This window comes from Colletes latitarsis, unplaced genomic scaffold (assembly GCF_051014445.1).
Source record: "Colletes latitarsis isolate SP2378_abdomen unplaced genomic scaffold, iyColLati1 scaffold0002, whole genome shotgun sequence".
Taxonomy (NCBI): Eukaryota; Metazoa; Arthropoda; class Insecta; order Hymenoptera; family Colletidae; genus Colletes; species Colletes latitarsis.
Window position 1 is genome coordinate 44,475,471 of NW_027488365.1, and position 27,327 is coordinate 44,502,797.

Consider the following 27,327-nt stretch of genomic DNA (forward strand, 5'->3'; position numbering starts at 1 on the left):
TATGCCCGCATCTGGCTCAAGATTTTGCCTTCTTCGCATACTTGTTGGCCAGATCCTGGGGTTTTTTCGTGTTTGAATCACGTAGTAATGTGGTAACAAACTGAAGCAGTCAATAAAACCTGGTTTCGATCAATATTTTAGAGGATAACACCGGTTAGGTCTGGGTTAGGTCTGAGATTTGCGCGCATCTGGCTTATACTTTCGCCTTTCGCAAACTTGTTGGCCAGATCCTGGGTTTTTTCCGTGTTTGAAACACGTAGTAATGTGGTAACACACTGAAGCAGTCAATAAAACCTGGTTTCGATCAATATTTTAGAGGATAACACCAGTTAGGTCTGGGTTAGGTCTGGGATTTGCGCGCATCTGGCTTATACTTTCGCCTTTCTCACAAACTTGTTGGCCAGATCCCGGATATATTTCCGTGTTTGAAACACGTAGTAATGTGGTAACACACTGAAGCAGTCAATTAAACCTGGTTTCGATCAATATTTCAGAGGATAACACCGGTTATGTCTGGGTTAGGTCTGGGATATGCGCGCATCTGGCTTATACTTTCGCCTTTTTCGTAAAATTGTTTGCTAGATCCTGGGTTTTTTTCGGGTTTGAATAACGTAGTAATGTGGTAACAAACTGAAGCAGCCAATAAAACCTGGTTTCGATCAATATTTTAGAGGATAACACCGGTTAGGTCTGGGTTAGGTCTGGGTTATGCCCGCATCTGGCTCATGATTTTGCCTTCATCGCATACTTGTTGGCCAGATCCCGGGTTTTTTCCGTGTTTGAATCACGTAGTAATGTGGTAACACACTGAAGCAGTCAATTAAACCTGGTTTCGATCAATATTTCAGAGGATAACACCCGTTAGGTCTGGGTTAGGTCCGGGATATGCCCGCATCTGGCTCATGATTTTGCCTTCATCGCATACTTGTTGGCCAGATCCTGGGGTTTTTTCGTGTTTGAATCACGTAGTAATGTGGTAACACTCTGAAGCAGTCAATTAAACCAGGTTTCGATGAATATTTTAGAGGATAACACCGGTTAGGTCTGGGTTAGGTCTGAGATATGCGCGCATCTGGCTTATACTTTCGCCTTTCGCAAACTTGTTGGCCAGATCCTGGGTTTTTTTCGTGTTTGAATCACGTAGGCATGTGGTAACACACTGAAGCAGTCAATTAAACCTGGTTTCGATCAATATTTTAGAGGATAACACCGGTTAGGTCAGGGTTAGGTCTGGGTTATGCCCGCATCTGGCTTATACATTCGCCTTTTTCGCAAACTTGTTGGCTAGATCCTGGGTTTTTTTCGGGTTTGAATCACGTGGTAATGTGGTACGACACAGAAACAAGCCATTAAACCTGGATTCGGACAGTATTTTAGAGGATAACACCGGTTAGGTCTGGGTTAGGTCTGGTATATGCGCGCATCTGGCTCATGATTTTGCCCTCTTCGCATACTTGTTGACCAGATCCTGGTTTTTTTTCGTGTTTGATTCACGTAGTAATGTTGTACCACACTGAGGCAGTCAATTAAACCTGGATTCGGACAGTATTTTAGAGGATAACACCGGTTAGGTCTGGGTTAGGTCTGGGTTATGCCCGCATCTGGCTCATGATTTTGCCTTCTTCGCATACTTGTTGGCCAGATCCTGGGTTTTTTTCGTGTTTGAATCACGTAGTAATGTGGTAACACACTGAACCAGTCAGTTAAACCTGGTTTGGATCAATATTTTAGAGGATAACACCGGTTAGGTCTGGGTTAGGTCTGGGTTATGCCCGCATTTGGCTTATACTTTCGCCTTTTTTGCAAACTTGTTGGCTAGATCCTGGGTTTTTTCGGGTTTGAATCACGTGGTAATGTGGTACGACACAGAAACAAGCCATTAAACCTGGATTCGGACAGTATTTTAGAGGATAACACCGGTTAGGTCTGGGTTATGTCTAGGATATGCGCGCATCTGGCTTATACTTTCTCCTTTTTCGCTAACTTGTTGGCTAGATCCTGGGATTTGTCGGGTTTCGAATCACGTAGTAATGTGGTAACACACTGAAGCAGTCAATAAAACCTGGTTTCGATCAATATTTTAGAGGATAACGCCGGTTAGGTCTGGGTTAGGTCTGGGTTATGCCCGCATCTGGCTCATGATTTTGCCTTCTTCGCATACTTGTTGGCCAGATCCTGGGCTTTTTTCGTGTTTGAATCACGTAGTAATGTGGTAATACACTGAAGCAGTCAATAGAACCTGGTTTCGATCAATATTTTAGAGGATAACACCGGTTAGGGCTGGGTTAGGTCTGAGATTTGCGCGCATCTGGCTCATACTTTCGCCTTTTTCGCAAACTTGTTGGCCAGATCCTGGGTTTTTTCCGTGTTTGAATCACGTAGTAATGTGGTAATACACTGAAGCAGTCAATAAAACCTGGTTTCGATCAATATTTTAGAGGATAACACCGGTTAGGTCTGGGTTAGGTCTGGGTTATGCCCGCATCTGGCTCATGATTTTGCCTTCTTCGCATACTTGTTGGCCAGATCCTGGGCTTTTTTCGTGTTTGAATCACGTAGTAATGTGGTAATACACTGTAGCAGTCAATAAAACCTGGTTTCGATCAATATTTTAGAGGATAACACCGGTTAGGTCTGGGTTAGGTCTGGGTTATGCCCGCATCTGGCTCATGATTTTGCCTTCTTCGCATACTTGGTGGCCAGATCCTGGGGTTTTTTCGTGTTTGAATCACGTAGTAATGTGGTAACACACTGAAGCAGTCAATTAAACCTGGTTTCCATCAATATTTTACAGGATAACACCGGTTAGGTCTGGGTTAGGTTTGGGATATGCGCGCATCTGGCTTATACTTTCACCTTTTTCGCAAACTTGTTGGCCAGATCCTGGGTTTTTCCGTGTTTGAATCACGTAGTAATGTGGTAACACACTGAAGCAGTCAATTAAACCTGGTTTCGATCAATATTTCAGAGGATAACACCGATTAGGTCAGGGTTAGGTCTGGGATATGCGCGCATCTGGCTTATGCTTTCGCCTTTTTCGCAAACTTGTTGGCTAGATCCTGGGTTTTTTTCCGGTTTGAATAACGCAGTAATGTGGTACCACACTGAAGCCGTCAATTAAACCTGGTTTCGATCAATATTTTAGAGGATAACGCCTGTTAGGTCTGGGTTAGGTCTGGGAAATGCGCGCATCTGGCTTATACTTTCGCCTTCTTCGCATACTTGTTGGCCAGATCCTGGGTTTTTTTCGTGTTTGAATCACGTAGGAATGTTGTAACACACTGAAGCAGTCAATTAAACCTGGTTTGGATCAATATTTTAGAGGATAACACCGGTTAGGTCTGGGTTAGGTCCGGGATATGCCCGCATCTGGCTCATGATTTTGCCTTCTTCGCATACTTGTTGGCCAGATCCTGGGTGTTTTTCGTGTTTGAATCACGTAGTAATGTGGTAACACACTGAAGCAGTCAATTAAACCTGGTTTCGATCAATATTTTAGAGGATAACACCGGTTAGGTCTGGGTTAGGTCCGGGATATGCCCGCATCTGGCTCATGATTCTGCCTTCTTCGCATACTTGTTGGCCAGATCCTGGGGCTTTTTCGTGTTTGAATCACGTAGTAATGTGGTAACACACTGAAGCAGTCAATTAAACCTGGTTTCGATCAATATTTTAGAGGACAACACCGGTTAGGGCTGGGTTAGGTCTGAGATTTGCGCGCATCTGGCTTATACTTTCGCCTTTTTCGCAAACTTGTTGGCCAGATCATGGGTTTTTTCCGTGTTTGAATCACGTAGTAATGTGGTAATACACGGAAGCAGTCAATAAAACCTGGTTTCGATCAATATTTTAGAGGATAACACAGGTTAGGTCTGGGTTAGGTCTGGGAAATGCGCGCATCTGGCTTATACTTTCGCCTTCTTCGCATACTTGTTGGCCAGATCCTGGATTTTTTTCGTGTTTGAATCACGTAGGAATGTGGTAACACACTGAAGCAGTCAATTAAACCTGGTTTCGATCAATATTTTAGAGGATAACACCGGTTAGGTCTGGGTTAGGTCCGGGATATGCCCGCATCTGGCTCATGATTTTGCCTTCTTCGCATACTTGTTGGCCAGATCCTGGGGTTTTTTCGTGTTTGAATCACGTAGTAATGTGGTAACAAACTGAAGCAGTCAATGAAACCTGGTTTCGATCAATATTTTAGAGGATAACACCGGTTAGGTCTGGGTTAGGTCTGAGATTTGCGCGCATCTGGCTTATACTATCGCCTTTCGCAAACTTGTTGGCCAGATCCTGGGTTTTTTTCGTGTTTGAATCACGTAGTAATGTGGTAACACACTGAACCAGTCAGTTAAACCTGGTTTGGATCAATATTTTAGAGGATAACACCGGTTAGGTCTGGGTTAGGTCTGGGTTATGCCCGCATCTGGCTTATACTTTCGCCTTTTTTGCAAACTTGTTGGCTAGATCCTGGGTTTTTTCGGGTTTGAATCACGTGGTAATGTGATACGACACAGAAACAAGCCATTAAACCTGGATTCGGACAGTATTTTAGAGGATAACACCGGTTAGGTCTGGGTTATGTCTAGGATATGCGCGCATCTGGCTTATACTTTCTCCTTTTTCGCTAACTTGTTGGCTAGATCCTGGGATTTGTCGGGTTTCGAATCACGTAGTAATGTGGTAACACACTGAAGCAGTCAATAAAACCTGGTTTCGATCAATATTTTAGAGGATAACGCCGGTTAGGTCTGGGTTAGGTCTGGGTTATGCCCGCATCTGGCTCATGATTTTGCCTTCTTCGCATACTTGTTGGCCAGAACCTGGGCTTTTTTCGTGTTTGAATCACGTAGTAATGTGGTAATACACTGAAGCAGTCAATAGAACCTGGTTTCGATCAATATTTTAGAGGATAACACCGGTTAGGGCTGGGTTAGGTCTGAGATTTGCGCGCATCTGGCTCATACTTTCGCCTTTTTCGCAAACTTGTTGGCCAGATCCTGGGTTTTTTCCGTGTTTGAATCACGTAGTAATGTGGTAATACACTGAAGCAGTCAATAAAACCTGGTTTCGATCAATATTTTAGAGGATAACACCGGTTAGGTCTGGGTTAGGTCTGGGTTATGCCCGCATCTGGCTCATGATTTTGCCTTCTTCGCATACATGTTGGCCAGATCCTGGGCTTTTTTCGTGTTTGAATCACGTAGTAATGTGGTAATACACTGAAGCAGTCAATAAAACATGGTTTCGATCAATATTTTAGAGGATAACACCGGTTAGGTCTGGGTTAGGTCTGGGTTATGCCCGCATCTGGCTCATGATTTTGCCTTCTTCGCATACTTGTTGGCCAGATCCTGGGTTTTTTCCGTGTTTGAAACACGTAGTAATGTGGTAACACACTGAAGCAGTCAATAAAACCTGGTTTCGATCAATATTTTAGAGGATAACACCAGTTAGGTCTGGGTTAGGTCTGAGATTTGCGCGCATCTGGCTTATACTTTCGCCTTTCTCACAAACTTGTTGGCCAGATCCCGGATATATTTCCGTGTTTGAAACACGTAGTAATGTGGTAACACACTGAAGCAGTCAATTAAACCTGGTTTCGATCAATATTTCTGAGGATAACACCCGTTAGGTCTGGGTTAGGTCTGGGATTTGCGCGCATCTGGCTTATACTTTCGCCTTTCGCAAACTTGTTGGCCAGATCCTGGGTTTTTTTCGTGTTTGAATCACGTAGGCATGTGGTAACACACTGAAGCAGTCAATTAAACCTGGTTTCGATCAATATTTTAGAGGATAACACCGGTTAGGTCAGGGCTAGGTCTGGGTTATGCCCGCATCTGGCTTATACATTCGCCTTTTTCGCAAACTTGTTGGCTAGATCCTGGGTTTTTTTCGGGTTTGAATCACGTGGTAATGTGGTACGACACAGAAACAAGCCATTAAACCTGGATTCGGACAGTATTTTAGAGGATAACACCGGTTAGGTCTGGGTTAGGTCTGGTATATGCGCGCATCTGGCTCATGATTTTGCCCTCTTCGCATACTTGTTGACCAGATCCTGGTTTTTTTTCGTGTTTGATTCACGTAGTAATGTTGTACCACACTGAGGCAGTCAATTAAACCTGGATTCGGACAGTATTTTAGAGGATAACACCGGTTAGGTCTGGGTTAGGTCTGGGTTATGCCCGCATCTGGCTCATGATTTTGCCTTCTTCGCATACTTGTTGGCCAGATCCTCGGTTTTTTTCGTGTTTCAATCACGCCGTAATGTGGTAACACACTGAAGCAGTCAATTAAACCTGGTTTCGATCAATATTTTAGAGGATAACACCGGTTAGGTCTGGGTTAGGTCTGGTATATGCGCGCATCAGGCTTATACTTTCGCCTTTTTCGCAAACTTGTTGGCCAGATCATGGGTTTTTTCCGTGTTTGAATCACGTAGTAATGTTGTACCACACTGAGGCAGTCAATTAAACCTGGTTTCGATCAATATTTTACAGGATAACACCGGTTAGGACTGGGTTAGGTCTGGGTAATGCCCGCATCTGGCTCATGATTTTGCCTTCTTCGCATAATTGTTGGCCAGATCCTGGGTTTTTTTCGTGTTTGAATCACGTAGTAATGTGGTAACACACTTAAGCAGTCAATTAAACCTGGTTTCGATCAATATTTTAGAGGATAACACCGGTTAGGTCTGGGTTAGGTCTGGGTTATGCCCGCATCTGGCTCATGATTTTGCCTTCTTCGCATACTTGTTGGCCAGATCCCGGATATATTTCCGTGTTTGAAACACGTAGTAATGTGGTAACACACTGAAGCAGTCAATTAAACCTGGTTTCGATCAATATTTTAGAGGATAACACCGGTTAGGGCTGGGTTAGGTCTGAGATTTGCGCGCATCTGGCTTATACTTTCGCCTTTTTCGCAAACTTGTTGGCCAGATCCTGGGTTTTTTCCGTGTTTGAATCACGTAGTAATGTGGTAATACACTGAAGCAGTCAATAAAACCTGGTTTCGATCAATATTTTAGAGGATAACACCGGTTAGGTCTGGGTTAGATCTGGGTTATGCCCGCATCTGGCTCATGATTTTGCCTTCTTCGCATACTTGTTGGCCAGATCCTGGGTTTTTTTCGTGTTTGAATCACGTAGTAATGTGGTAACACACTGAAGCTGTCAATTAAACCTGGTTTCGATCAATATTTTAGAGGATAACACCGGTTAGGTCTGGGTTAGGTCTGGGATATGCGCGCATCTGGCTTATACTTTCACCTTTTTCGCAAACTTGTTGGCCAGATCCTGGGTTTTTTCCGTGTTTGATCACGTAGTAATGTGGTAACACACTGAAGCAGTCAATTAAACCTGGTTTCGATCAATATTTTAGAGGATAACACCGGTTAGGTCTGGGTTAGGTCTGGGTTATGCCCGCATCTGGCTCATGATTTTGCCTTCTTCGCATACTTTTTGGCCAGATCCTGGGCTTTTTTCGTGTTTGAATCACGTAGTAATGTGGTAATACACTGAAGCAGTCAATAAAACCTGGTTTCGATCAATATTTTAGAGGATAACACCGGTTAGGGCTGGGTTAGGTCTAAGATTTGCGCGCATCTGGCTTATACTTTCGCCTTTTTCGCAAACTTGTTGGCCAGATCCTGGGTTTTTTCCGTGTTTGAATCACGTAGTAATGTGTTAATACACTGAAGCAGTCAATAAAACCTGGTTTCGATCAATATTTTAGAGGATAACACCGGTTAGGTCTGGGTTAGGTCTGGGATTTGCGCGCATCTGGCTTATACTTTCGCCTTCTTCGCATACTTGTTGGCCAGATCCTGGGTTTTTTTCGTGTTTGAATCACGTAGGAATGTGGTAACACACTGAAGCAGTCAATTAAACCTGGTTTCGATCAATATTTTAGAGGATAACACCGGTTAGGTCTGGGTTAGGTCCGGGATATGCCCGCATCTGGCTCATGATTTTGCCTTCTTCGCATACTTGTTGGCCAGATCCTGGGTGTTTTTCGTGTTTGAATCACGTAGTAATGTGGTAACACACTGAAACAGTCAATAAAACCTGGTTTCGATCAATATTTTAGAGGATAACACCGGTTAGGTCTGGGTTAGGTCTGAGATTTGCGCGCATCTGGCTTATACTTTCGCCTTTCGCAAACTTGTTGGCCAGATCCTGGGTTTTTTCCGTGTTTGAAACACGTAGTAATGTGGTAACACACTGAAGCAGTCAATAAAACCTGGTTTCGATCAATATTTTAGAGGATAACACCAGTTAGGTCTGGGTTAGGTCTGGGATTTGCGCGCATCTGGCTTATACTTTCGCCTTTCTCACAAACTTGTTGGCCAGATCCCGGATATATTTCCGTGTTTGAAACACGTAGTAATGTGGTAACACACTGAAGCAGTCAATTAAACCTGCTTTCGATCAATATTTCAGAGGATAACACCGGTTAGGTCTGGGTTAGGTCTGGGATATGCGCGCATCTGGCTTATACTTTCGCCTTTTTCGTAAACTTGTTTGCTAGATCCTGGGTTTTTTTCGGGTTTGAATAACGCAGTAATGTGGTACCACACTGAAGCAGTCAATTAAACCTGATTTCGATCAATATTTTAGAGGATAACGCCGGTTAGGTCTGGGTTAGGTCTGGGTTATGCCCGCATCTGGCTGATGATTTTGCCTTCTTCGCATACTTATTGGCCAGATCCTGGGTTTTTTTCGTGTTTGAATCACGTAGTAATGTGGTAACAAACTGAAGCAGTCAATAAAACCTGGTTTCGATCAATATTTTACAGGATAACACCGGTTAGGTCTGGGTTAGGTCTGGGTTATGCCCGCATCTGGCTCATGATTTTGCCTTCATCGCATACTTGTTGGCCAGATCCCGGGTTTTTTCCGTGTTTGAATCACGTAGTAATGTGGTAACACACTGAAGCAGTCAATTAAACCTGGTTTCGATCAATATTTTAGAGGATAACACCGGTTAGGTCTGGGTTAGGTCCGGGATATGCCCGCATCTGGCTCATGATTTTGCCTTCTTCGCATACTTGTTGGCCAGATCCTGGGCGTTTTTCGTGTTTGAATCACGTAGTAATGTGGTAATACACTGAAGCAGTCAATAAAACCTGGTTTCGATCAATATTTTAGAGGATAACACCGGTTAGGTCTGGGTTAGGTCCGGGATATGCCCGCATCTGGCTCATGATTTTGCCTTCTTCGCATACTTGTTGGCCAGATCCTGGGCTTTTTTCGTGTTTGAATCACGTGGTAATGTGGTACGACACAGAAACAAGCCATTAAACCTGGATTCGGACAGTATTTTAGAGGATAACACCGGTTAGGTCTGGGCTAGGTCTGGGATATGCCCGCATCTGGCTCATGATTTTGCCCTCTTCGCATACTTGTTGGCCAGATCCTGGGTTTTTTTCGTGTTTGAATCACGTAGTAATGTGGTAATACACTGAAGCAGTCAATAAAACCTGGTTTCGATCAATATTTTAGAGGATAACACCGGTTAGGTCTGGGTTAGATCTGGGTTATGCCCGCATCTGGCTCATGATTTTGCCTTCTTCGCATACTTGTTGGCCAGATCCTGGGTTTTTTTCGTGTTTGAATCACGTAGTAATGTGGTAACACACTGAAGCTGTCAATTAAACCTGGTTTCGATCAATATTTTAGAGGATAACACCGGTTAGGTCTGGGTTAGGTCTGGGATATGCGCGCATCTGGCTTATACTTTCACCTTTTTCGCAAACTTGTTGGCCAGATCCTGGGTTTTTTCCGTGTTTGATCACGTAGTAATGTGGTAACACACTGAAGCAGTCAATAAAACCTGGTTTCGATCAATATTTTAGAGGATAACACCGGTTAGGTCTGGGTTAGGTCTGGGTTATGCCCGCATCTGGCTCATGATTTTGCCTTCTTCGCATACTTTTTGGCCAGATCCTGGGCTTTTTTCGTGTTTGAATCACGTAGTAATGTGGCAATACACTGAAGCAGTCAATAAAACCTGGTTTCGATCAATATTTTAGAGGATAACACCGGTTAGGGCTGGGTTAGGTCTAAGATTTGCGCGCATCTGGCTTATACTTTCGCCTTTTTCGCAAACTTGTTGGCCAGATCCTGGGTTTTTTCCGTGTTTGAATCACGTACTAATGTGGTAATACACTGAAGCAGTCAATAAAACCTGGTTTCGATCAATATTTTAGAGGATAACACCGGTTAGGTCTGGGTTAGGTCCGGGATATGCCCGCATCTGGCTCATGATTTTGCCTTCTTCGCATACTTGTTGGCCAGATCCTGGGTGTTTTTCGTGTTTGAATCACGTAGTAATGTGGTAACACACTGAAGCAGTCAATAAAACCTGGTTTCGATCAATATTTTAGAGGATAACACCGGTTAGGTCTGGGTTAGGTCTGAGATTTGCGCGCATCTGGCTTATACTTTCGCCTTTCGCAAACTTGTTGGCCAGATCCTGGGTTTTTTCCGTGTTTGAAACACGTAGTAATGTGGTAACACACTGAAGCAGTCAATAAAACCTGGTTTCGATCAATATTTTAGAGGATAACACCAGTTAGGTCTGGGTTAGGTCTGGGATTTGCGCGCATCTGGCTTATACTTTCGCCTTTCTCACAAACTTGTTGGCCAGATCCCGGATATATTTCCGTGTTTGAAACACGTAGTAATGTGGTAACACACTGAAGCAGTCAATTAAACCTGGTTTCGATCAATATTTCTGAGGATAACACCCGTTAGGTCTGGGTTAGGTCTGGGATTTGCGCGCATCTGGCTTATACTTTCGCCTTTCGCAAACTTGTTGGCCAGATCCTGGGTTTTTTTCGTGTTTGAATCACGTAGGCATGTGGTAACACACTGAAGCAGTCAATTAAACCTGGTTTCGATCAATATTTTAGAGGATAACACCGGTTAGGTCAGGGCTAGGTCTGGGTTATGCCCGCATCTGGCTTATACATTCGCCTTTTTCGCAAACTTGTTGGCTAGATCCTGGGTTTTTTTCGGGTTTGAATCACGTGGTAATGTGGTACGACACAGAAACAAGCCATTAAACCTGGATTCGGACAGTATTTTAGAGGATAACACCGGTTAGGTCTGGGTTAGGTCTGGTATATGCGCGCATCTGGCTCATGATTTTGCCCTCTTCGCATACTTGTTGACCAGATCCTGGTTTTTTTTCGTGTTTGATTCACGTAGTAATGTTGTACCACACTGAGGCAGTCAATTAAACCTGGATTCGGACAGTATTTTAGAGGATAACACCGGTTAGGTCTGGGTTAGGTCTGGGTTATGCCCGCATCTGGCTCATGATTTTGCCTTCTTCGCATACTTGTTGGCCAGATCCTCGGTTTTTTTCGTGTTTCAATCACGCCGTAATGTGGTAACACACTGAAGCAGTCAATTAAACCTGGTTTCGATCAATATTTTAGAGGATAACACCGGTTAGGTCTGGGTTAGGTCTGGTATATGCGCGCATCAGGCTTATACTTTCGCCTTTTTCGCAAACTTGTTGGCCAGATCATGGGTTTTTTCCGTGTTTGAATCACGTAGTAATGTTGTACCACACTGAGGCAGTCAATTAAACCTGGTTTCGATCAATATTTTACAGGATAACACCGGTTAGGACTGGGTTAGGTCTGGGTAATGCCCGCATCTGGCTCATGATTTTGCCTTCTTCGCATAATTGTTGGCCAGATCCTGGGTTTTTTTCGTGTTTGAATCACGTAGTAATGTGGTAACACACTTAAGCAGTCAATTAAACCTGGTTTCGATCAATATTTTAGAGGATAACACCGGTTAGGTCTGGGTTAGGTCTGGGTTATGCCCGCATCTGGCTCATGATTTTGCCTTCTTCGCATACTTGTTGGCCAGATCCTGGGTTTTTTTCGTGTTTGAATCACGTAGTAATGTGGTAACACACTGAACCAGTCAATTAAACCTGGTTTGGATCAATATTTTAGAGGATAACACCGGTTAGGTCTGGGTTAGGTCTGGGTTATGCCCGCATCTGGCTTATACTTTCGCCTTTTTTGCAAACTTGTTGGCTAGATCCTGGGTTTTTTCGGGTTTGAATCACGTGGTAATGTGGTACGACACAGAAACAAGCCATTAAACCTGGATTCGGACAGTATTTTAGAGGATAACACCGGTTAGGTCTGGGTTATGTCTAGGATATGCGCGCATCTGGCTTATACTTTCTCCTTTTTCGCTAACTTGTTGGCTAGATCCTGGGATATGTCGGGTTTCGAATCACGTAGTAATGTGGTAACACACTGAAGCAGTCAATAAAACCTGGTTTCGATCAATATTTTAGAGGATAACGCCGGTTAGGTCTGGGTTAGGTCTGGGTTATGCCCGCATCTGGCACATGATTTTGCCTTCTTCGCATACTTGTTGGCCAGATCCTGGGCTTTTTTCGTGTTTGAATCACGTAGTAATGTGGTAATACACTGAAGCAGTTAATAGAACCTGGTTTCGATCAATATTTTAGAGGATAACACCGGTTAGGTCTGGGTTAGGTCTGGGATATGCGCGCATCTGGCTTATACTTTCACCTTTTTCGTAAACATGTTGGCTAGATCCTGGGTTTTTCTCGGGTTTGAATAACGCAGTAATGTGGTACCACACTGAAGCAGTCAATTAAACCTGATTTCGATCAATATTTTAGAGGATAACGCCGGTTAGGTCTGGGTTAGGTCTGGGTTACGCCCGCATCTGGCTCATGATTTTGCCATCATCGCATACTTGTTGGCCAGATCCTGGGTTTTTTCCGTGTTTGAATCACGTAGTAATGTGGTAACACACTGAAGGAGTCAATTAAACCTGGTTTCGATCAATATTTTAGAGGATAACACCGGTTAGGTCTGGGTTAGGTCTGGGTTATGCCCGCATCTGGCTCATGATTTTGCCTTCTTCGCATACATGTTGGCCAGATCCTGGGCTTTTTTCGTGTTTGAATCACGTAGTAATGTGGTAATACACTGAAGCAGTCAATAAAACATGGTTTCGATCAATATTTTAGAGGATAACACCGGTTAGGTCTGGGTTAGGTCTGGGTTATGCCCGCATCTGGCTCATGATTTTGCCTTCTTCGCATACTTGTTGGCCAGATCCTGGGGTTTTTTCGTGTTTGAATCACGAAGGAATGTGGTAACACACTGAAGCAGTCAATTAAACCTGGTTTCGATCAATATTTTAGAGGATAACACCGGTTAGGTCTGGGTTAGGTCTGAGATTTGCGCGCATCTGGCTTATACTTTCGCCTTTCGCAAACTTGTTGGCCAGATCCTGGGTTTTTTCCGTGTTTGAAACACGTAGTAATGTTGTAGCACACTGAAGCAGTCAATAAAACCTGGTTTCGATCAATATTTTAGAGGATAACACCGGTTAGGTCTGGGTTAGGTCTGGGATTTGCGCGCATCTGGCTTATAGTTTCGCCTTTTTCGCAAACTTGTTGGCCAGATCCCGGATATATTTCCGTGTTTGAAACACGTAGTAATGTGGTAACACACTGAAGCAGTCAATTAAACCTGGTTTCGATCAATATTTTAGAGGATAACACCGGTTAGGTCTGGGCTAGGTCTGGGATATGCCCGCATCTGGCTCATGATTTTGCCCTCTTCGCATACTTGTTGGCCAGATCCTGGGTTTTTTTCGTGTTTGAATCACGTAGTAATGTGGTAACACACTGAAGCTGTCAATTAAACCTGGTTTCAATCAATATTTTAGAGGATAACACCGGTTAGGGCTGGGTTAGGTCTGAGATTTGCGCGCATCTGGCTTATACTTTCGCCTTTTTCGCAAACTTGTTGGCCAGATCCTGGGTTTTTTCCGTGTTTGAATCACGTAGTAATGTGGTAATACACTGAAGCAGTCAATAAAACCTGGTTTCGATCAATATTTTAGAGGATAACACCGGTTAGGTCTGGGTTAGATCTGGGTTATGCCCGCATCTGGCTCATGATTTTGCCTTCTTCGCATACTTGTTGGCCAGATCCTGGGTTTTTTTCGTGTTTGAATCACGTAGTAATGTGGTAACACACTGAAGCTGTCAATTAAACCTGGTTTCGATCAATATTTTAGAGGATAACACCGGTTAGGTCTGGGTTAGGTCTGGGATATGCGCGCATCTGGCTTATACTTTCACCTTTTTCGCAAACTTGTTGGCCAGATCCTGGGTTTTTTTCGTGTTTGAATCATGTAGTAATGTGGTAACACACTGAAGCAGTCAATTAAACCTGGTTTCGATCAATATTTTAGAGGATAACACCGGTTAGGTCAGGGTTAGGTCTGGGTTATGCCCGCATCTGGCTTATACATTCGCCTTTTTCGCAAACTTGTTGGCTAGATCCTGGGTTTTTTTCGGGTTGAATCACGTGGTAATGTGGTACGACACAGAAACAAGCCATTAAACCTGGATTCGGACAGTATTTTAGAGGATAACACCGGTTAGGTCTGGGTTAGGTCTGGGTTATGCCCGCATCTGGCTCATGATTTTGCCTTCTTCGCATACTTGTTGGCCAGATCCTGGGTTTTTTTCGTGTTTGAATCACGTAGTAATGTGGTAGCACACTGAAGCAGTCAATTAAACCTGGTTTCGATCAATATTTTAGAGGATAACACCGGTTAGGTCTGGGTTAGGTCTGGGTTATGCCCGCATCTGGCTTATACATTCGCCTTTTTCGCAAACTTGTTGGCTAGATCCTGGGTTTTTTTCGGGTTTGAATCACGTGGTAATGTGGTACGACACAGAAACAAGCCATTAAACCTGGATTCGGACAGTATTTTAGAGGATAACACCGGTTAGGTCTGGGTTAGGTCTGGTATATGCGCGCATCTGGCTCATGATTTTGCCCTCTTCGCATACTTGTTGACCAGATCCTGGTTTTTTTTCGTGTTTGATTCACGTAGTAATGTTGTACCACACTGAGGCAGTCAATTAAACCTGGATTCGGACAGTATTTTAGAGGATAACACCGGTTAGGTCTGGGTTAGGTCTGGGTTATGCCCGCATCTGGCTCATGATTTTGCCTTCTTCGCATACTTGTTGGCCAGATCCTGGGTTTTTTTCGTGTTTGAATCACGTAGTAATGTGGTAACACACTGAAGCTGTCAATTAAACCTGGTTTCGATCAATATTTTAGAGGATATCACCGGTTAGGTCTGGGTTAGGTCTGGGATATGCGCGCATCTGGCTTATACTTTCACCTTTTTCGCAAACTTGTTGGCCAGATCCTGGGTTTTTTCCGTGTTTGATCACGTAGTAATGTGGTAACACACTGAAGCAGTCAATAAAACCTGGTTTCGATCAATATTTTAGAGGATAACACCGGTTAGGTCTGGGTTAGGTCTGGGTTATGCCCGCATCTGGCTCATGATTTTGCCTTCTTCGCATACTTTTTGGCCAGATCCTGGGCTTTTTTCGTGTTTGAATCACGTAGTAATGTGGTAATACACTGAAGCAGTCAATAAAACCTGGTTTCGATCAATATTTTAGAGGATAACACCGGTTAGGGCTGGGTTAGGTCTAAGATTTGCGCGCATCTGGCTTATACTTTCGCCTTTTTCGCAAACTTGTTGGCCAGATCCTGGGTTTTTTCCGTGTTTGAATCACGTAGTAATGTGGTAATACACTGAAGCAGTCAATAAAACCTGGTTTCGGTCAATATTTTAGAGGATAACACCGGTTAGGTCTGGGTTAGGTCTGGGATTTGCGCGCATCTGGCTTATACTTTCGCCTTCTTCGCATACTTGTTGGCCAGATCCTGGGTTTTTTTCGTGTTTGTATCACGTAGGAATGTGGTAACACACTGAAGCAGTCAATTAAACCTGGTTTCGATCAATATTTTAGAGGATAACACCGGTTAGGTCTGGGTTAGGTCCGGGATATGCCCGCATCTGGCTCATGATTTTGCCTTCTTCGCATACTTGTTGGCCAGATCCTGGGTGTTTTTCGTGTTTGAATCACGTAGTAATGTGGTAACACACTGAAGCAGTCAATTAAACCTGGTTTCGATCAATATTTTAGAGGATAACACCGGTTAGGTCTGGGTTAGGTCCGGGATATGCCCGCATCTGGCTCATGATTCTGCATTCTTCGCATACTAGTTGGCCAGATCCTGGGGCTTTTTCGTGTTTGAATCACGTAGTAATGTGGTAACACACTGAAGCAGTCAATTAAACCTGGTTTCGATCAATATTTTAGAGGATAACACCGGTTAGGTCTGGGTTAGGTCCGGGATATGCCCGCATCTGGCTCAAGATTTTGCCTTCTTCGCATACTTGTTGGCCAGATCCTGGGGTTTTTTCGTGTTTGAATCACGTAGTAATGTGGTAACAAACTGAAGCAGTCAATAAAACCTGGTTTCGATCAATATTTTAGAGGATAACACCGGTTAGGTCTGGGTTAGGTCTGAGATTTGCGCGCATCTGGCTTATACTTTCGCCTTTCGCAAACTTGTTGGCCAGATCCTGGGTTTTTTCCGTGTTTGAAACACGTAGTAATGTGGTAACACACTGAAGCAGTCAATAAAACCTGGTTTCGATCAATATTTTAGAGGATAACACCAGTTAGGTCTGGGTTAGGTCTGGGATTTGCGCGCATCTGGCTTATACTTTCGCCTTTCTCACAAACTTGTTGGCCAGATCCCGGATATATTTCCGTGTTTGAAACACGTAGTAATGTGGTAACACACTGAAGCAGTCAATTAAACCTGGTTTCGATCAATATTTCAGAGGATAACACCGGTTAGGTCTGGGTTAGGTCTGGGATATGCGCGCATCTGGCTTATACTTTCGCCTTTTTCGTAAAATTGTTTGCTAGATCCTGGGTTTTTTTCGGGTTTGAATAACGTAGTAATGTGGTAACAAACTGAAGCAGTCAATAAAACCTGGTTTCGATCAATATTTTAGAGGATAACACCGGTTAGGTCTGGGTTAGGTCTGGGTTATGCCCGCATCTGGCTCATGATTTTGCCTTCATCGCATACTTGTTGGCCAGATCCCGGGTTTTTTCCGTGTTTGAATCACGTAGTAATGTGGTAACACACTGAAGCAGTCAATTAAACCTGGTTTCGATCAATATTTCAGAGGATAACACCCGTTAGGTCTGGGTTAGGTCCGGGATATGCCCGCATCTGGCTCATGATTTTGCCTTCTTCGCATACTTGTTGGCCAGATCCTGGGGTTTTTTCGTGTTTGAATCACGTAGTAATGTGGTAACACTCTGAAGCAGTCAATTAAACCAGGTTTCGATGAATATTTTAGAGGATAACACCGGTTAGGTCTGGGTTAGGTCTGAGATATGCGCGCATCTGGCTTATACTTTCGCCTTTCGCAAACTTGTTGGCCAGATCCTGGGTTTTTTTCGTGTTTGAATCACGTAGGCATGTGGTAACACACTGAAGCAGTCAATTAAACCTGGTTTCGATCAATATTTTAGAGGATAACACCGGTTAGGTCAGGGTTAGGTCTGGGTTATGCCCGCATCTGGCTTATACATTCGCCTTTTTCGCAAACTTGTTGGCTAGATCCTGGGTTTTTTTCGGGTTTGAATCACGTGGTAATGTGGTACGACACAGAAACAAGCCATTAAACCTGGATTCGGACAGTATTTTAGAGGAGAACACCGGTTAGGTCTGGGTTAGGTCTGGTATATGCGCGCATCTGGCTCATGATTTTGCCCTCTTCGCATACTTGTTGACCAGATCCTGGTTTTTTTTCGTGTTTGATTCACGTAGTAATGTTGTACCACACTGAGGCAGTCAATTAAACCTGGATTCGGACAGTATTTTAGAGGATAACACCGGTTAGGTCTGGGTTAGGTCTGGGTTATGCCCGCATCTGGCTCATGATTTTGCATTCTTCGCATACTTGTTGGCCAGATCCTGGGTTTTTTTCGTGTTTGAATCACGTAGTAATGTGGTAACACACTGAAGCAGTCAATTAAACCTGGTTTCGATCAATATTTTAGAGGATAACACCGGTTAGGTCTGGGTTATGTCTAGGATATGCGCGCATCTGGCTTATACTTTCTCCTTTTTCGCTAACTTGTTGGCTAGATCCTGGGATTTGTCGGGTTTCGAATCACGTAGTAATGTGGTAACACACTGAAGCACTCAATAAAACCTGGTTTCGATCAATATTTTAGAGGATAACGCCGGTTAGGTCTGGGTTAGGTCTGGGTTATGCCCGCATCTGGCTCATGATTTTGCCTTCTTCGCATACTTGTTGGCCAGATCCTGGGCTTTTTTCGTGTTTGAATCACGTAGTAATGTGGTAATACACTGAAGCAGTCAATAGAACCTGGTTTCGATCAATATTTTAGAGGATAACACCGGTTAGGGCTGGGTTAGGTCTGAGATTTGCGCGCATCTGGCTCATACTTTCGCCTTTTTCGCAAACTTGTTGGCCAGATCCTGGGTTTTTTCCGTGTTTGAATCACGTAGTAATGTGGTAATACACTGAAGCAGTCAATAAAACCTGGTTTCGATCAATATTTTAGAGGATAACACCGGTTAGGTCTGGGTTAGGTCTGGGTTATGCCCGCATCTGGCTCATGATTTTGCCTTCTTCGCATACTTGTTGGCCAGATCCTGGGCTTTTTTCGTGTCTGAATCACGTAGTAATGTGGTAATACACTGAAGCAGTCAATAAAACCTGGTTTCGATCAATATTTTAGAGGATAACACCGGTTAGGTCTGGGTTAGGTCTGGGTTATGCCCGCATCTGGCTCATGATTTTGCCTTCTTCGCATACTTGGTGGCCAGATCCTGGGGTTTTTTCGTGTTTGAATCACGTAGTAATGTGGTAACACACTGAAGCAGTCAATTAAACCTGGTTTCCATCAATATTTTACAGGATAACACCGGTTAGGTCTGGGTTAGGTTTGGGATATGCGCGCATCTGGCTTATACTTTCACCTTTTTCGCAAACTTGTTGGCCAGATCCTGGGTTTTTCCGTGTTTGAATCACGTAGTAATGTGGTAACACACTGAAGCAGTCAATTAAACCTGGTTTCGATCAATATTTCAGAGGATAACACCGATTAGGTCAGGGTTAGGTCTGGGATATGCGCGCATCTGGCTTATGCTTTCGCCTTTTTCGCAAACTTGTTGGCTAGATCCTGGGTTTTTTTCCGGTTTGAATAACGCAGTAATGTGGTACCACACTGAAGCCGTCAATTAAACCTGGTTTCGATCAATATTTTAGAGGATAACGCCTGTTAGGTCTGGGTTAGGTCTGGGAAATGCGCGCATCTGGCTTATACTTTCGCCTTCTTCGCATACTTGTTGGCCAGATCCTGGGTTTTTTTCGTGTTTGAATCACGTAGGAATGTTGTAACACACTGAAGCAGTCAATTAAACCTGGTTTGGATCAATATTTTAGAGGATAACACCGGTTAGGTCTGGGTTAGGTCCGGGATATGCCCGCATCTGGCTCATGATTTTGCCTTCTTCGCATACTTGTTGGCCAGATCCTGGGTGTTTTTCGTGTTTGAATCACGTAGTAATGTGGTAACACACTGAAGCAGTCAATTAAACCTGGTTTCGATCAATATTTTAGAGGATAACACCGGTTAGGTCTGGGTTAGGTCCGGGATATGCCCGCATCTGGCTCATGATTCTGCCTTCTTCGCATACTTGTTGGCCAGATCCTGGGGCTTTTTCGTGTTTGAATCACGTAGTAATGTGGTAACACACTGAAGCAGTCAATTAAACCTGGTTTCGATCAATATTTTAGAGGACAACACCGGTTAGGGCTGGGTTAGGTCTGAGATTTGCGCGCATCTGGCTTATACTTTCGCCTTTTTCGCAAACTTGTTGGCCAGATCATGGGTTTTTTCCGTGTTTGAATCACGTAGTAATGTGGTAATACACGGAAGCAGTCAATAAAACCTGGTTTCGATCAATATTTTAGAGGATAACACAGGTTAGGTCTGGGTTAGGTCTGGGAAATGCGCGCATCTGGCTTATACTTTCGCCTTCTTCGCATACTTGTTGGCCAGATCCTGGATTTTTTTCGTGTTTGAATCACGTAGGAATGTGGTAACACACTGAAGCAGTCAATTAAACCTGGTTTCGATCAATATTTTAGAGGATAACACCGGTTAGGTCTGGGTTAGGTCCGGGATATGCCCGCATCTGGCTCATGATTTTGCCTTCTTCGCATACTTGTTGGCCAGATCCTGGGGTTTTTTCGTGTTTGAATCACGTAGTAATGTGGTAACAAACTGAAGCAGTCAATGAAACCTGGTTTCGATCAATATTTTAGAGGATAACACCGGTTAGGTCTGGGTTAGGTCTGAGATTTGCGCGCATCTGGCTTATACTATCGCCTTTCGCAAACTTGTTGGCCAGATCCTGGGTTTTTTTCGTGTTTGAATCACGTAGTAATGTGGTAACACACTGAACCAGTCAGTTAAACCTGGTTTGGATCAATATTTTAGAGGATAACACCGGTTAGGTCTGGGTTAGGTCTGGGTTATGCCCGCATCTGGCTTATACTTTCGCCTTTTTTGCAAACTTGTTGGCTAGATCCTGGGTTTTTTCGGGTTTGAATCACGTGGTAATGTGATACGACACAGAAACAAGCCATTAAACCTGGATTCGGACAGTATTTTAGAGGATAACACCGGTTAGGTCTGGGTTATGTCTAGGATATGCGCGCATCTGGCTTATACTTTCTCCTTTTTCGCTAACTTGTTGGCTAGATCCTGGGATTTGTCGGGTTTCGAATCACGTAGTAATGTGGTAACACACTGAAGCAGTCAATAAAACCTGGTTTCGATCAATATTTTAGAGGATAACGCCGGTTAGGTCTGGGTTAGGTCTGGGTTATGCCCGCATCTGGTTCATGATTTTGCCTTCTTCGCATACTTGTTGGCCAGAACCTGGGCTTTTTTCGTGTTTGAATCACGTAGTAATGTGGTAATACACTGAAGCAGTCAATAGAACCTGGTTTCGATCAATATTTTAGAGGATAACACCGGTTAGGGCTGGGTTAGGTCTGAGATTTGCGCGCATCTGGCTCATACTTTCGCCTTTTTCGCAAACTTGTTGGCCAGATCCTGGGTTTTTTCCGTGTTTGAATCACGTAGTAATGTGGTAATACACTGAAGCAGTCAATAAAACCTGGTTTCGATCAATATTTTAGAGGATAACACCGGTTAGGTCTGGGTTAGGTCTGGGTTATGCCCGCATCTGGCTCATGATTTTGCCTTCTTCGCATACATGTTGGCCAGATCCTGGGCTTTTTTCGTGTTTGAATCACGTAGTAATGTGGTAATACACTGAAGCAGTCAATAAAACATGGTTTCGATCAATATTTTAGAGGATAACACCGGTTAGGTCTGGGTTAGGTCTGGGTTATGCCCGCATCTGGCTCATGATTTTGCCTTCTTCGCATACTTGTTGGCCAGATCCTGGGGTTTTTTCGTGTTTGAATCACGAAGGAATGTGGTAACACACTGAAGCAGTCAATTAAACCTGGTTTCGATCAATATTTTAGAGGATAACACCGGTTAGGTCTGGGTTAGGTCTGAGATTTGCGCGCATCTGGCTTATACTTTCGCCTTTCGCAAACTTGTTGGCCAGATCCTGGGTTTTTTCCGTGTTTGAAACACGTAGTAATGTTGTAGCACACTGAAGCAGTCAATAAAACCTGGTTTCGATCAATATTTTAGAGGATAACACCGGTTAGGTCTGGGTTAGGTCTGGGATTTGCGCGCATCTGGCTTATAGTTTCGCCTTTTTCGCAAACTTGTTGGCCAGATCCCGGATATATTTCCGTGTTTGAAACACGTAGTAATGTGGTAACACACTGAAGCAGTCAATTAAACCTGGTTTCGATCAATATTTTAGAGGATAACACCGGTTAGGTCTGGGCTAGGTCTGGGATATGCCCGCATCTGGCTCATGATTTTGCCCTCTTCGCATACTTGTTGGCCAGATCCTGGGTTTTTTTCGTGTTTGAATCACGTAGTAATGTGGTAACACACTGAAGCTGTCAATTAAACCTGGTTTCAATCAATATTTTAGAGGATAACACCGGTTAGGGCTGGGTTAGGTCTGAGATTTGCGCGCATCTGGCTTATACTTTCGCCTTTTTCGCAAACTTGTTGGCCAGATCCTGGGTTTTTTCCGTGTTTGAATCACGTAGTAATGTGGTAATACACTGAAGCAGTCAATAAAACCAGGTTTCGATCAATATTTTAGAGGATAACACCGGTTAGGTCTGGGTTAGATCTGGGTTATGCCCGCATCTGGCTCATGATTTTGCCTTCTTCGCATACTTGTTGGCCAGATCCTGGGTTTTTTTCGTGTTTGAATCACGTAGTAATGTGGTAACACACTGAAGCTGTCAATTAAACCTGGTTTCGATCAATATTTTAGAGGATAACACCGGTTAGGTCTGGGTTAGGTCTGGGATATGCGCGCATCTGGCTTATACTTTCACCTTTTTCGCAAACTTGTTGGCCAGATCCTGGGTTTTTTCCGTGTTTGATCACGTAGTAATGTGGTAACACACTGAAGCAGTCAATAAAACCTGGTTTCGATCAATATTTTAGAGGATAACGCCGGTTAGGTCTGGGTTAGGTCTGGGTTATGCCCGCATCTGGTTCATGATTTTGCCTTCTTCGCATACTTGTTGGCCAGAACCTGGGCTTTTTTCGTGTTTGAATCACGTAGTAATGTGGTAATACACTGAAGCAGTCAATAGAACCTGGTTTCGATCAATATTTTAGAGGATAACACCGGTTAGGGCTGGGTTAGGTCTGAGATTTGCGCGCATCTGGCTCATACTTTCGCCTTTTTCGCAAACTTGTTGGCCAGATCCTGGGTTTTTTCCGTGTTTGAATCACGTAGTAATGTGGTAATACACTGAAGCAGTCAATAAAACCTGGTTTCGATCAATATTTTAGAGGATAACACCGGTTAGGTCTGGGTTAGGTCTGGGTTATGCCCGCATCTGGCTCATGATTTTGCCTTCTTCGCATACATGTTGGCCAGATCCTGGGCTTTTTTCGTGTTTGAATCACGTAGTAATGTGGTAATACACTGAAGCAGTCAATAAAACATGGTTTCGATCAATATTTTAGAGGATAACACCGGTTAGGTCTGGGTTAGGTCTGGGTTATGCCCGCATCTGGCTCATGATTTTGCCTTCTTCGCATACTTGTTGGCCAGATCCTGGGGTTTTTTCGTGTTTGAATCACGAAGGAATGTGGTAACACACTGAAGCAGTCAATTAAACCTGGTTTCGATCAATATTTTAGAGGATAACACCGGTTAGGTCTGGGTTAGGTCTGAGATTTGCGCGCATCTGGCTTATACTTTCGCCTTTCGCAAACTTGTTGGCCAGATCCTGGGTTTTTTCCGTGTTTGAAACACGTAGTAATGTTGTAGCACACTGAAGCAGTCAATAAAACCTGGTTTCGATCAATATTTTAGAGGATAACACCGGTTAGGTCTGGGTTAGGTCTGGGATTTGCGCGCATCTGGCTTATAGTTTCGCCTTTTTCGCAAACTTGTTGGCCAGATCCCGGATATATTTCCGTGTTTGAAACACGTAGTAATGTGGTAACACACTGAAGCAGTCAATTAAACCTGGTTTCGATCAATATTTTAGAGGATAACACCGGTTAGGTCTGGGCTAGGTCTGGGATATGCCCGCATCTGGCTCATGATTTTGCCCTCTTCGCATACTTGTTGGCCAGATCCTGGGTTTTTTTCGTGTTTGAATCACGTAGTAATGTGGTAACACACTGAAGCTGTCAATTAAACCTGGTTTCAATCAATATTTTAGAGGATAACACCGGTTAGGGCTGGGTTAGGTCTGAGATTTGCGCGCATCTGGCTTATACTTTCGCCTTTTTCGCAAACTTGTTGGCCAGATCCTGGGTTTTTTCCGTGTTTGAATCACGTAGTAATGTGGTAATACACTGAAGCAGTCAATAAAACCTGGTTTCGATCAATATTTTAGAGGATAACACCGGTTAGGTCTGGGTTAGATCTGGGTTATGCCCGCATCTGGCTCATGATTTTGCCTTCTTCGCATACTTGTTGGCCAGATCCTGGGTTTTTTTCGTGTTTGAATCACGTAGTAATGTGGTAACACACTGAAGCTGTCAATTAAACCTGGTTTCGATCAATATTTTAGAGGATAACACCGGTTAGGTCTGGGTTAGGTCTGGGATATGCGCGCATCTGGCTTATACTTTCACCTTTTTCGCAAACTTGTTGGCCAGATCCTGGGTTTTTTCCGTGTTTGATCACGTAGTAATGTGGTAACACACTGAAGCAGTCAATAAAACCTGGTTTCGATCAATATTTTAGAGGATAACACCGGTTAGGTCTGGGTTAGGTCTGGGTTATGCCCGCATCTGGCTCATGATTTTGCCTTCTTCGCATACTTTTTGGCCAGATCCTGGGCTTTTTTCGTGTTTGAATCACGTAGTAATGTGGTAATACACTGAAGCAGTCAATAAAACCTGGTTTCGATCAATATTTTAGAGGATAACACCGGTTAGGGCTGGGTTAGGTCTAAGATTTGCGCGCATCTGGCTTATACTTTCGCCTTTTTCGCAAACTTGTTGGCCAGATCCTGGGTTTTTTCCGTGTTTGAATCACGTAGTAATGTGTTAATACACTGAAGCAGTCAATAAAACCTGGTTTCGATCAATATTTTAGAGGATAACACCGGTTAGGTCTGGGTTAGGTCTGGGATTTGCGCGCATCTGGCTTATACTTTCGCCTTCTTCGCATACTTGTTGGCCAGATCCTGGGTTTTTTTCGTGTTTGAATCACGTAGGAATGTGGTAACACACTGAAGCAGTCAATTAAACCTGGTTTCGATCAATATTTTAGAGGATAACACCGGTTAGGTCTGGGTTAGGTCCGTGATATGCCCGCATCTGGCTCATGATTTTGCCTTCTTCGCATACTTGTTGGCCAGATCCTGGGTGTTTTTCGTGTTTGAATCACGTAGTAATGTGGTAACACACTGAAGCAGTCAATAAAACCTGGTTTCGATCAATATTTTAGAGGATAACACCGGTTAGGTCTGGGTTAGGTCTGAGATTTGCGCGCATCTGGCTTATACTTTCGCCTTTCGCAAACTTGTTGGCCAGATCCTGGGTTTTTTCCGTGTTTGAAACACGTAGTAATGTGGTAACACACTGAAGCAGTCAATAAAACCTGGTTTCGATCAATATTTTAGAGGATAACACCAGTTAGGTCTGGGTTAGGTCTGGGATTTGCGCGCATCTGGCTTATACTTTCGCCTTTCTCACAAACTTGTTGGCCAGATCCCGGATATATTTCCGTGTTTGAAACACGTAGTAATGTGGTAACACACTGAAGCAGTCAATTAAACCTGCTTTCGATCAATATTTCAGAGGATAACACCGGTTAGGTCTGGGTTAGGTCTGGGATATGCGCGCATCTGGCTTATACTTTCGCCTTTTTCGTAAACTTGTTTGCTAGATCCTGGGTTTTTTTCGGGTTTGAATAACGCAGTAATGTGGTACCACACTGAAGCAGTCAATTAAACCTGATTTCGATCAATATTTTAGAGGATAACGCCGGTTAGGTCTGGGTTAGGTCTGGGTTATGCCCGCATCTGGCTGATGATTTTGCCTTCTTCGCATACTTATTGGCCAGATCCTGGGTTTTTTTCGTGTTTGAATCACGTAGTAATGTGGTAACAAACTGAAGCAGTCAATAAAACCTGGTTTCGATCAATATTTTACAGGATAACACCGGTTAGGTCTGGGTTAGGTCTGGGTTATGCCCGCATCTGGCTCATGATTTTGCCTTCATCGCATACTTGTTGGCCAGATCCCGGGTTTTTTCCGTGTTTGAATCACGTAGTAATGTGGTAACACACTGAAGCAGTCAATTAAACCTGGTTTCGATCAATATTTTAGAGGATAACACCGGTTAGGTCTGGGTTAGGTCCGGGATATGCCCGCATCTGGCTCATGATTTTGCCTTCTTCGCATACTTGTTGGCCAGATCCTGGGCGTTTTTCGTGTTTGAATCACGTAGTAATGTGGTAATACACTGAAGCAGTCAATAAAACCTGGTTTCGATCAATATTTTAGAGGATAACACCGGTTAGGTCTGGGTTAGGTCCGGGATATGCCCGCATCTGGCTCATGATTTTGCCTTCTTCGCATACTTGTTGGCCAGATCCTGGGCTTTTTTCGTGTTTGAATCACGTGGTAATGTGGTACGACACAGAAACAAGCCATTAAACCTGGATTCGGACAGTATTTTAGAGGATAACACCGGTTAGGTCTGGGCTAGGTCTGGGATATGCCCGCATCTGGCTCATGATTTTGCCCTCTTCGCATACTTGTTGGCCAGATCCTGGGTTTTTTTCGTGTTTGAATCACGTAGTAATGTGGTAATACACTGAAGCAGTCAATAAAACCTGGTTTCGATCAATATTTTAGAGGATAACACCGGTTAGGTCTGGGTTAGATCTGGGTTATGCCCGCATCTGGCTCATGATTTTGCCTTCTTCGCATACTTGTTGGCCAGATCCTGGGTTTTTTTCGTGTTTGAATCACGTAGTAATGTGGTAACACACTGAAGCTGTCAATTAAACCTGGTTTCGATCAATATTTTAGAGGATAACACCGGTTAGGTCTGGGTTAGGTCTGGGATATGCGCGCATCTGGCTTATACTTTCACCTTTTTCGCAAACTTGTTGGCCAGATCCTGGGTTTTTTCCGTGTTTGATCACGTAGTAATGTGGTAACACACTGAAGCAGTCAATAAAACCTGGTTTCGATCAATATTTTAGAGGATAACACCGGTTAGGTCTGGGTTAGGTCTGGGTTATGCCCGCATCTGGCTCATGATTTTGCCTTCTTCGCATACTTTTTGGCCAGATCCTGGGCTTTTTTCGTGTTTGAATCACGTAGTAATGTGGCAATACACTGAAGCAGTCAATAAAACCTGGTTTCGATCAATATTTTAGAGGATAACACCGGTTAGGGCTGGGTTAGGTCTAAGATTTGCGCGCATCTGGCTTATACTTTCGCCTTTTTCGCAAACTTGTTGGCCAGATCCTGGGTTTTTTCTGTGTTTGAATCACGTAGTAATGTGGTAATACACTGAAGCAGTCAATAAAACCTGGTTTCGATCAATATTTTAGAGGATAACACCGGTTAGGTCTGGGTTAGGTCCGGGATATGCCCGCATCTGGCTCATGATTTTGCCTTCTTCGCATACTTGTTGGCCAGATCCTGGGTGTTTTTCGTGTTTGAATCACGTAGTAATGTGGTAACACA